This window comes from Triticum aestivum, chromosome 5A (genome assembly GCF_018294505.1).
Source record: "Triticum aestivum cultivar Chinese Spring chromosome 5A, IWGSC CS RefSeq v2.1, whole genome shotgun sequence".
Lineage (NCBI taxonomy): Eukaryota > Viridiplantae > Streptophyta > Magnoliopsida > Poales > Poaceae > Triticum > Triticum aestivum.
In genome coordinates, this window is record NC_057806.1 from 533,996,820 (window position 1) to 534,009,278 (window position 12,459).

Genomic DNA, 12,459 nt, shown 5'->3' on the forward strand with positions numbered 1-12,459 from the left:
GGGCGCGCTCGGGGGCGGCGGACGGCGTTGGCGTGGGCTCGGGGGCGGCGGACGACGTCGGCGTGGGCTCGGGGGCACGGGCGACGGCGGCGGCGGCGGGGTAGCCTTGCGGCGTCGAGGAGGTCGGCGTCGTCGGGGACAACTGGTGATGAAATTCTGAATTTTTGCCAAGTGTTTCTTATATAGAAAAGGCTTCGGTCCCGGTTCGCCGCACCAACCGGGACCTACGCCACCTTTAGTCCCGGTTGGTGCCACCAACTGGGACCAAAGGTCTCTTTTCAGTAGCCCAAAGGGCGGGAAGCAGAGGCCTTTGGTCCCGGTTGATGGCATCAACCGGGACTAAAGGGGGGAATTGGTTCCGGTTGGTGCCACGAACCGGGACCAAAGGTGTGCATTGGTCCCGATTCGTGGCACCAACCGGGACCAATGTCCTGCGCCTGCCAAAGCTGCGGTGCGGCGGGATGTTTAGTCCCACCTCGCTAGCCGAGGAGCGGCATGACCTGTTTATAAGCCATGCCCCGCCATCTCCATTGAACTCCTCTGAACTGCAGGTCTCTGGGCCTAATCTCGCACTTCTATGCATGTGGGCTTGCTGGGCCTTCTGCGGGCCTGAATCCTGGCCCATGGATGGGTTTCTAGTCGTATTTAGGTCGTGGTGGCCCAGTAGGTGGCATTTTTTTATTTTTCTCAGTTTTTTCTTTTCTTTTTTGCTTTATTTATTTTATTTTGTTTCTACTTACAACAGAATACTTACTGTTGCTATTTTATTTATTTCAGGAAAATTCCTTTTGCTTATAATGTTTTGAACAGAAAATACTTTGGTAATTTTAGGTCCATAAATTTTATTTATGTTATTAAAGTTTATTTTATTTTATTTTATTTCTACTTATATGTTTTATTAAAGTTTATTTGAACTTAGTTGAACTCCAGACTTTTTGTGTGTTCAAAATGCACCATTCAAATCCACATCATCAATTTTCAATCCTTTCTGACTTCATTTGTTATTTTTCATGCATTTACTGATTATTTTGAGCTATAAGACCCTGAAATTGAAAAGCATTTCAAATGAACTCTAAAAAAAGTTGGCATGGTATCATCATTTCATCCACATAGCATGTGCAAAAAGTTGAGAGGGTTACGGCAAAAACTGGATGCGCTTCGTGTACAAAACGGACAATCTCTTTCGAGATATCAGGGTTTCATACGAAAACTCGTCTGTTACAACAGGCATTTCAAATGAACTACGAAAAGGTTGAAAGTTGGCATGGTATCATCATAATAGTTGTGGAGAGAAAGTCTTCACTTTTTCTTCGCTTGTGTCCTTTGCTTATTGCGTCGTAACCATGGATAATCTTCATCGTTTATCAGGATGCTTGGGTCAGCCTTGACTTTGAAGGGAGGAATTTCATGAAACTTTTCATAATCTTCAGACATGTCTGTCTTTCCCTCCACTCCCACGATGTCCCTTTTTCCTGAAAGAATTATGTGGCGCTTTGGCTCATCGTATGATGTATTCGCTTCCTTATTTTTTCTTTTTCTCGGTTTGGTAGACATGTCCTTCACATAGATAACTCGTGCCACATCATTGGTTAGGACGAACGGTTCGTCAGTGTACCCAAGATTGTTCAGATCCACTGTTGTCATTCCGTACTGTGGGTCTACCTGTACCCCGCCTCCTGACAGATTGACCCATTTGCACTTAAACAAAGGGACCTTAAAATCATGTCCGTAGTCAAGTTCCCATATGTCCACTATGTAACCATAATATGTGTCCTTTCCCCTCTCGGTTGCTGCATCAAAGAGGACACCGCTGATTTCGTTGGTGCTTTTTTTGATCTTGGGTGATCGTGTAAAATGTATTCCCATTTATCTCGTATACTTTGTAAGTCAATATAATCGAAGATGGTCCCTTGGACAATGAGTACAGCTCATCACAAACATTGTTGTCACCTCTGAGACGTGTTTCCAACCAACTGCTGAAAGTCCTGATGTGTTCACATGTAATCCAGTCGTCACACTGCTCTGGGTGTTTGGAGCGCAGACTGTTCTTGTGTTCATCGACATACAGGGTCACCAAGGTAGAGTTCTGTAGGACTATGTAGTGTGGTTGAGACCAAGAATGCCCGTCCCTGCATATTATTGAGTCCCCTCCAAGCGTGCCTTTTCCAGTCATTCTCCCCTCATACCGTGATTTAGGAAGACCTATCTTCTTAAGGCCAGGAATGAAGTCAACACAAAACCCAATGACATCCTCTGTTTGATGGCCCATGGAGATGCTTCCTTCTGGCCTAGCGCGGTTACGGGCATATTTCTTTAGGACTCCCATGAACCTCTCAAGGGGGGACATATTGTGTAGAAATACGGGCCCCAGAATGACAATCTCGTTGACTAGATGAACTAGGACGTGTGTCATGATATTGAAGAAGGATGGTGGGAACACCAGCTCGAAACTGACAAGACATTGCACCACATTACTCCTTAGCCTTGGTATGATTTCTGGATCGATCACCTTCTGAGAGATTGCATTGAGGAATGCACATAGCTTCACAATGGCTAATCGGACGTTTCGGGTAGAAGCCCCCTCAATGCAACGGGAAGCAGTTGCGTCATAATCACGTGGCAGTCACGAGACTTTAGGTTCTGGAACTTTTTCTCTGGCATATTTATTATTCCCTTTATATTCGACGAGAAGCCAGTCGGGACCTTCATACTGAGCAGGCATTCAAAGAAGATTTCCTTCTCTTCTTTGGTAAGAGCGTAGCTGGCAGGACCTTCATACTGCTTTGAAGGCATGCCGTCTTTTTCATGCAAACGTTGCAGGTCCTCCCGTGCCTCAGGTGTATCTTTTGTCTTCCCATACACGCCCAAGAAGCCTAGCAGGTTCACGCAAAGGTTCTTCGTCACGTGCATCACGTCGATTGAGGAGCGGACCTCTAGGACTTTCCAGTAGGGTAGGTCCCAAAATATAGATTTCTTCTTCCACATGGGTGCGCGTCCCTCAGCGTCATTCGGAACAGCTAGTCCGCCGGGACCCTTTCCAAAGATTACGTGTAAATCATTGACCATAGCAAGTACGTGATCACCGGTACGCATGGCGGGCTTCTTCCGGTGATCTGCCTCGCCTTTGAAATGATTGCCTTTCTTTCGACATTGATGTTGGTCGGAAGAAATCGAGGATGGCCCAGGTACACATTCTTCCTGCATTTGTCCAGGTATATACTTTCGGTGTCAGCTAAATAGTGCGTGCATGCGTGGTATCCCTTGTTTGTCTGTCCTAAAAGGTTACTGAGAGAGGGCCAATCGTTTATAGTTACAAACAACAACGCGTGCATGTTAAATTCCTTCTGTTTGTGCTCATCCCACACACGTACACCGTTTGCATTCCACAGCTGTAAAAGTTCTTCAACTAATGGCCTTAGGTACACATCAATGTCGTTGCCGGGTTGCTTAGGCCTTGGATGAGAATTGGCATCATAATGAACTTCCGCTTCATGCACATCCAAGGAGGAAGGTTATACATACATAGAGTCACGGGCCAGGTGAAGTGATTGCTGCTCTGCTCCCCGTAAGGATTAATGCCATCCGCGCTTAAACCAAACCATATGTTCCTTGCGTCACCTGCAAACTCAGCCCAGTACTTTCTCTCGATTTTTCTCCACTGCGACCCGTCAGCGGGTGTTCTCAACTTCCTGTCTTTCTTACGGTCCTCACTGTGCCATCGCATCAACTTGACATGCTCTTCGTTTCTGAACAGACGTTTCAACCGTGGTATTATAGGAGCATACCACATCACCTTCGCAGGAACCCTCTTCCCGGGGGCCCGCCGTCAACATCACCAGGGTCATCTCGTCTGATCTGATACTGCAATCCACCGCATACTGGGCATGCGTTCAAATCCTCGTACGCATCGCGGTAGAGGATGCAGTCATTAGGGCATGCATGTATCTTCTGCACCTCCAATCCTAGAGGGCATACGACCTTCTTTGCTGCGTACGTACTATTAGGCAATTCGTTATCCTTTGGAAGCTTCTTCTTCAATATTTTCAGTAGCTTCTCAAATCCTTTGTCAGGCACAGCATTCTCTGCCTTCCACTGCAGCAATTCCAGTACGGTACCGAGCTTTGTGTTGCCATCTTCTCAATTGGGGTACAACCTTTTTTTGTGATCCTCTAACATGCAATCGAACTTCAGCTTCTCCTTTTGACTTTCGCATTGTGTCCTTGCATCGACAATGACCCGGCGGAGATCATCATCATCGGGCACATCGTCTGGTTCATCTTGATCTTCAGCAGCTTCCCCCGTTGCAGCATCACCGTATTCAGGGGGCACATAGTTGTCATCGTCCTCTTCTTCTTCGATGTCTTCCATCATAACCCCTATTTCTCCGTGCCTCGTCCAAACATTATAGTGTGGCATGAAACCCTTATAAAGCATGTGGGTGTGAAGGATTTTCCGGTCAGAGTAAGACTTTGTATTCCCACAATTAGGGCATGGACAACACATAAAACCATTCTGCTTGTTTGCCTCAGCCACTTCGAGAAAATTATGCAGACCCTTAATGTACTCGGAGGTGTGTATGTCACCGTACATCCATTGTTGGTTCATCTGCGTGCATTATATATAATTACATGTGTCAAAAGTAAGAAAATTAGACAAGTATCTATCTAAAGTAAGAATTGTTTTTTTTCAGAAAAAATATAAGAACAAGAGGCTCACTACGGTGGTGCCGGCGACGAGATCAGCGCGGGCGATCAATGACTGTGAAGACGGGGACGGGACGTGACAGACTGCTAAACCTATGCAAATCTCGGAGCAAATGGAGCTTGGAGGTCGAGCTTCGAGAGGAGAAAACTTAACTAGCGTGGCTCGGGCATTTCATCAAACACCTCATGTGCATAGGAGGTGAGCTAGAGCACTCAAATGCCCTCCTCTCATCGGCCAAAAAAACAGAGCAGTGTGGACTGCTCTGCTCGTCGACGAGGGGGTATATATAGGCAACTCTTTCTCCCGGTTCGTGGCTGGAACCGGGACTAAAGGCCCCCCTTCTGTCCCGGTTCAAGCCACGAACCGGGACCAATGTATGTGGGCCAGGAGCGAGCCCAGTGGTCCCGGTTCGTGCCAGGAACCGGGACAAATGGGTCCACATGAACCGGGACAAATGCCTCCCGAGGCCCGGCCGGGCCCTTGGGCGCACGAACTGGGACGTATGCCCCCATGGGTCTCGGTTCGCGACTGAACCGGGACTAATGGGCTGGCCAGGCCCCAACCAAAGCCCTGTTTTCTACTAGTGAATAGACGCGAAATCCACTCATTGAGCTATTTTTTTCATATCAATTTTCTGTTGAGACAAAGTGTGAGTCTACAACCCTACTATTCCCTCTGTCTCCCAAATGTGCTAGCCAGTATAACAAAACTTATTAGTGTGCACCAGACCTAGGCATTTCCGGGCCGGACCAGGTTTCGGGGCGGTTTTCAAAAGGCCCGATCTTAAAATCCCGAACCCGGTTCCTAACCCGTAGCCCGCCAAAATGCCTATCTTTTGTGTTTCAAAATACCAATATAGCTGTTTACGAGGATTAATACTATAATATTGTACATGTATATTTATATAAAAGCCGAAAATCATGCTTCAATAGGTTTTTTCTAGGCTTCAGGCTAGACAATGAGGTCCGAGCCCAGCCTAGACATCAGGCTTTGGGCCGGGCCACCCTGCCCAGGCTTAGTATGCCCTAAAGGCATGGGGCTGATGTCATTTTGTGCATTGCAAAATCTGTATTCGAGATCGCGAGCCGGCACGTAGGTATGTGAGAATTATCTCATGCCATGAACAGCAAAAAAGTCTCTCGCTGTGTTTGGGGCTCGGGGCGAGTGAAACGGACGGCTGTAAAGAAGAAGAAGAAGAAGAAGAAACATTGACCGAAACCATCCATCCATCGACACCCGAATTTTCTGCGTTCCCTGTACACGGATGGACGAAGGTAGGGAAAAGGAAAAAAGGGCAACGCCAACCGACGGACGGAAACTTGCGGGCAAGCCGAACATTTGTAAAGCTTCCGGAACACGGAGAACCAAAATATATTCTGTCGGGCAGCCCGCACCACGAGCGACCTACCAGCTCCAACCAGAGCGAACCATGCCGCAGCAGCAAGCTGTAATCCACCCATCGAGATTAGATTACTCTAATGCCACTGCCAGTCACCCCCGATCAAAGTATCAAGACAGATATTTTCTCTCCATGGAGCATGCATGCATGCATGTTGCCCGGGACAGTGGCGAGCAGGACGAATGGCGGGGGGCGGCGTAATGGACGGTCCACTGGCAGGTCGTCGTTGTCCTTGGTCTCGTTGCCGTCGCCGTCGTGGGTGAAGCGCCAGTTGGCCTGGAATGGGACGGTGGCTGTCCCCTCCGTCCTGTTTCTGATTCTCCAAGGTATATCACGAACGGGGTTCTCCTACGTGGCGCCCAAATATCTCGAGTTGACAACTTGACATGTTGTTTTTAATTAGCGATAGGTGCCATGTATGGTGCATGTTCTGGCGGATCTCGTTCAGGCGATAGGATTTGCAGGTGCCGGATCGGACGTGATGGGTCGAGCCATGGGCAGATGTGACGGCATCACGTGGCACGGCCGGCCCGGCGCAGGTGCGTAATCCTCAAGACCTATAATGGCGGGTGGCGTCTGGCTCCATTTGCGTAGCAACCTGAGCATAAAGATGCATGAGTGTTCTACCATAGTGAAGAAGGATGCTGCTGCAGCACCCAACACGTACTGTGGTCGTAGTAGTTGCAGTAGTCCTCTTTTCCCGTCTTCTGGAAGCCTCAACCGACGCGATCACACTGGCTCCTTCCCTAACCAAAATATCTCGTCGTCGTACCTACGCCGGCCGCTGCACACAAACGTTGTTGTGGATACCTCCCACACGTTTGTTTGTTTGCAGACGGCCGGTCGATCTTTACGTGCGTCCTACTCTTGGGTCTGCTTACTTATCGTGCGGTTTCGACCGTGGTAGCTTTTTCGCCCTTTCGGTCGGTTCATTTATGCAACTTTCATCTACCTTTTCCTGGTGGTCTCTTGCGCGCGTGTGGAAGTAGTACGAAACGGACGAGGCTGGACCGACGGCCAAGCCCCGCGTGTGTGGCGCGCCGCAGGTCACCGGAGGCCGCGGACCGCGGCCTCACCCACCGCTCCCGCTACGGCTGGGTACGTGGCCGGGCATAGATATTTTCTGCGCCAATAGGCGCAGCGGCGCGAGATATTCCCGCGATCGATCGGCGCCGTCACATCATGCCTCCCCTTTTTCTTCTCCTCGCCACGATCGATCGCGCAACGGTGGCCAGCGCTGCACCGCCCGTCGCCGTCTCGATCGCCTCTCCGTGGAGGCTCGCCGAACAGAGGCCTTTCTTTTTGACACCCCCGCCTCCGTGTCATGCGGCCGTCGATCGAGCTCCGAACATTCTCCCGTGGAGAAGCATAAACAAGTGGGCGGAACGGAGCGGAACGGGAGGCGGCCGCTGGCGCCAGCTCGCGCGCGTCCACGGACGGAAACGTGGAGGAGAAGATTAGGATATTGCTAGTAGCAGCAGGAGTATCTTTTTCTCCGGTGAGACGGCACGAAGTATCCAGGGAAAATATCTCTGTCGATCGTGCAGTCCTGCGGCCCGGGTTGAGCTGTTGGCAACTTGGCACGCATGCTGTGGGTTGAGAAAATATCTACGATGCGCTACTAGTTGGTAATTAAATATCTTCCTGGGTTACTTTCAGATACACTGTGCACTGTTCCAGCCACTGGATTAGATATAAACTCACCCGGCCTACCGGCCGCTTGGTGGCGTCTAGCTCAAACCATTCCCGGCTCATCCAATGGTTTCGCAGGGGGTGGCCGTTGTTTGTTGCGCGGTCGGTGTCGCTCGTGAACCTCTTGGACGTGTTGGCAACTTGGCTAGCTAGCCAGTCAGCAGCTATTGTTCTCAGTCCTCACCGACTCGGCTGATCTAGTGCGATCTTCCTCAAGTTTTATGATGCTGTGCGTTTAGAGTTATATCAAAGTGGATGTGTGCGGTTTCCGACATTCAGCTCTTCCACGCAAATGCAAAATCAACTTGTATGGTTGCCTGCGTAGCTGCGCTGCATCGAAATCATGTCTCGCGAGCTTCTTAGAGCAGCCCATGGGGTGGCTCAGGAGGAACAATCGATTGAACGAATTCCTCATAGCCAGGCTCCAACGGGCGCAACGTGCCACACGGTTACATGAGTTGAAAAGCGTGGGAGATGAGACGTTTTCGCCTTAACTCCGTGTTGCACTCCTCTCCACGTTGCAAACCTCATTCTCTCACCCCCCCCCCCCTTCTTAGTCATTGTTATCCATGTTCGGCGGTACTCCACACCGTGCTCCCTGAATCCTTCCCAACTACAACACTGCTCATGCCCGCAGACTCACCTCCGTTGAGTTGAGGCAAGGGAGCCTCAAACCCGGGGATTTGGAGAAGTAGGTCAGGGTTCCTTCCCCATTCTGCTCTCTACCCCCGCAATAGGGACGACCACATCAGCGCCAGGTATTTCAATCGCAGCTAGGACTTCGACTGCGGGAACTTCCATTGCGGGTCCCATGACATCCCTGGCAGTGGAGGTGGGGATTTTGACGGGCAGGACGATGTCCACAACAGAAGTGACGTGGGCTTCTTCTTCGGCTCCGGCGATGGCAACTCCTCCTCTGGCAGCCACAACAAGTATCTAGATTTGCAAGCTCTATTGCGGTGGTTCGTAGATGTGTGCGGTTCCCTACATTCATCTCTTACACGCAGATGCAAAGTTAACTTGTATGGTTACCTGCGCTGCATCGAAATCATGTCCCGCGAGCTTCTTAGATCAGCCCATAGGATGGATCAGTAGGAACAATCGATTGAACGGATTCCTCAGAGCCAGGCTTCAGCGGGCCATTCTCTCACCCCCACCCCCTTTCACGGTCGTTGTCATACATGTTCGGCACTGCTCCACGCAACGCTCCCCGAATCCTTCCCCAACTACAACAATGCTCACGCCCGTAGGCTCACCTCCGTTGAGTTGAGGCAAGGGAGTCTCAAACCCGGGGATTTGGAGAAGTAGTTCAGGGTTCCTTCCCTGTTCTGCTCCCTACTCCCGCAACCACATCAATGGCGGGTACTTCAATCGCAACTGGGACTTCGACTGCGGCAGTGGGAATTTCCATTGCGGGTCCCAGGACATCCCTAGCAATGGAGGTGGGGATTTCGACGGTTAGGACGATGTCCACAACGGAAGTGATGTGAGCTTCTTCATGAGCATGTGCCCACTTGTGTTTCTCTCCCAAATTCTATCCTAAGAATTCTTTTCCCCATAACTCACATTCAGGCATACTGTGTTATAGCAATCATTGAACGCCCTGCGCTGAAAGCCACACAAATATTGATAGATCCTTGATGAGCTCCTTACTCTTACATCATCTGTACAAGTTTGCCATGAAATTCCTCATGCACCATCGGTGTTGAAGCTTTAGAAGCCTTGTAATATAAATCTACATGGCCTTGAGTATGCCTTGATGTCGGTCCTATATGATGCACACCTCCCTATCCACACCAATCACCTTGTTCCTCAGAGTACCATGAACTACTCACAGTTGTCCTGGTGCTCGGAGGGCACCACCAAAGGCCGCATGAAACACCTGGTAATCGGAGTCCGCCATTGCTACATTGATTGTGCACTTGTACATGACGGCAAGAAGGTGCCATTTGTAGACAAAACAAACTGACAATTCTTAAAGGCCGTGATGTATTGCCTGAAAGTCCAAAAGGCATGACGGGACACTCCACATCATCCTCGACCACATGATACATGCCCGGGTTCCTTTAAGCAATCGCCCCCAACAACCTCGGGAGGCAGTTTTATGCTTCATCCATCCATCATACAACATCCTAAGAGCGCTTTGCTTGGCCTTCCATGTATTCCCATACTTCATTTTGTATCCATACATAGATTTGACAAAACCCATGGGCATCATCGCCTCGAGGGTGGATCATTGGCTACACGATTCACTAATTTATACTCGATGAATTCATACGTGAGCCGACAGTGTGTAGTGTGGTCTTGTTCCGCTGGCGGTTTGCACATATGAGTAGTTGCACAACTGTATAATTTCCATTGTCCGACTTCAAGTTTTCTTACACGGATGATACATGGACATCTTTATTTCTCACATTTCATGATGTAACTCTTCTTGTGGTCAGAGTGCTTAACAACAAATGGTCTATAGCTCTTAATGACATAATCACACAACGACATCTGGCGCTACTCCAAGCTCGAAAACTCCATGTCGGTATTTAGGTAAGAATTCTCATCCTCATTGTTTTTTTGGATGGGTCATTCATCGGGCAAGGTGTCGAATCAATCACCTTACTTATGCCACCGTCAACTATTGCCTTATATGGCAGTCTAAGATTACGAAACAATAGAATTCAATGATATTGTCATGTCACCTTTGAGAAATTTGGGATTATTTCTCCATGAAACCATCCTCATCCAATTCATCCTCCGAATCCTCGCCATCCGAGTCATGCCCATAGACACGTGTAAAGGGAATGTCACAGTCCATGTCCTAATGCGCTACATACGCCTCCAAGCCACCGATATAATTATTGTGATCTCATTCTCTTGCTTGTACTCATCACCATCACCATCATAAACATGATCCACCTTGACATCATCATATTCTTCATTTACTTTGTCACTACCATTCACATCAACTTCATTTGCTTGGCTAGTTGGAGGTTGGCTAGAAGCATTGGGGCATACACCTCAGCCCTACCCTCAATATGCGACACAGTTCTACTTGGGCTCATATCATGGCATGTGAAGGAGGTACGCTGGTTCGAGTCAATATCAAGCCGAGGACCTTCGGCCTTGGTGGCAAATAATCCTGGTAACCTGTCATTCGACCTCTCATTGGCGCCGGCATTGAAGCGGCGCACCGACGGAGAGAGTGTCGGCCGCGCTGCTTCCCGGTGCACGCAACTGCTCCACGTTCAAAAGACACCAGGCATGTCGTCACGGTAGATGTTCTCATGACAGAACTAAGTAGTGAGGCCATCGCAACTAGGTGGTGACTTGAACGGTTTTGATCGGAAGTGAGGGACACAAGCTTACCTAGGTTCGGCCCCTCGCGGTGGAGGTAAAGACCTACTCCTGCTTGATTGATATTTGATGATAATCTCGATTATAAGGGTCTGCTTTTTCTGCCTAGCTTTTGAGAGTTTCTAACCTGTCCTTTGATCCCCCAGGAACCCCCTTATATAATAGGTTGGGCTCCTGGGTTACACATGATTCTGGGTCGTGCTCATAACCCGTGTCCTACTCTAAGTCTTATTAACATTGCTTGCCTCCCAAGTCATCTTTGGGCCTTCCTGTGAGCCGACCCCGCAAGGCTTGTCCGTAAGCTGACAATCACGGGTTGGATCTCATTTTCAGGCCTCTAGACTTTATTCCTCTTCTTGGCTTCCTTGATGACCGATAGTGGGTGACCTTCAAAGCCGGGTCAGGGAGACCAGGCTTAAACCGGGTCACGCAATGCCGGGTCTCATCTGTGGGGAATATCCCCAACAACATCCATCTGTCTGCCTTCCACATTAATGTCACGTAGTTGTCGAGGAACCTACTCCAGCGCCACCCGTCCATCTGTCGCCCACCATTGCCATTTGCCTGCTATATAAACTATAGCCTCGGCCATAATCGCAGTCATCTGCTCCGGTCCCTTTCTCCTCTTTACACCACTCCCACCATGGCTTCCTCGCGCTCGAAAGCTCTCTGTGACAGACTTTCGCCGGAGCAGAAGAAGGAGATGGCCGCCATTGCTGCCGGCAGGCGGCCGTGGGCCATGACGTCCCAATGGAGGACGCGACCGACGACGACCCAACGCCACCCTCGCCGGTGCATTGCACCATGACCATCCGCGAGGCATGTGCCCATTACATGGACATGGTGCGGGATGAGCAGTTCTGAGAGGCGTGGGCCGACACGGCCTACAACCTCCAGCTCTTCCAGGAGCACTAGCAGGCGGAGGAGCAGCTCGCCGCCGGTAGGGCAATTGCGCCGGACACGGCCATGGCGGAGCATGCGGCCATGCTCGAGTCCTACCGCACTGCCTACAAGATCCGCTCGACCGCTAGCGGTACTGTCAGCGTCAGGTTGAACTGGAGGCTGCCTACAAGGAGTTCGATGAGGCGGCGGACGAGGTGTGGGGCAAGAGCGACAACGAGAAGGACATCGCCAAGGCCGCGGCCCGCCACCACGACCACAAAGCCGGCACATTCGCGGGCGTTGTCGGCAGCGAGGAAGAGTAATGCATGGTAGGTCGCCGCCGCTCGGGTCCCAGGAAGGCCACCGCTCATCTCCTCCACCCGAAGCCAAGCTTGGCAGGCTGATAATTGTTGGTCAGTTAGTCGCCCAAGTTG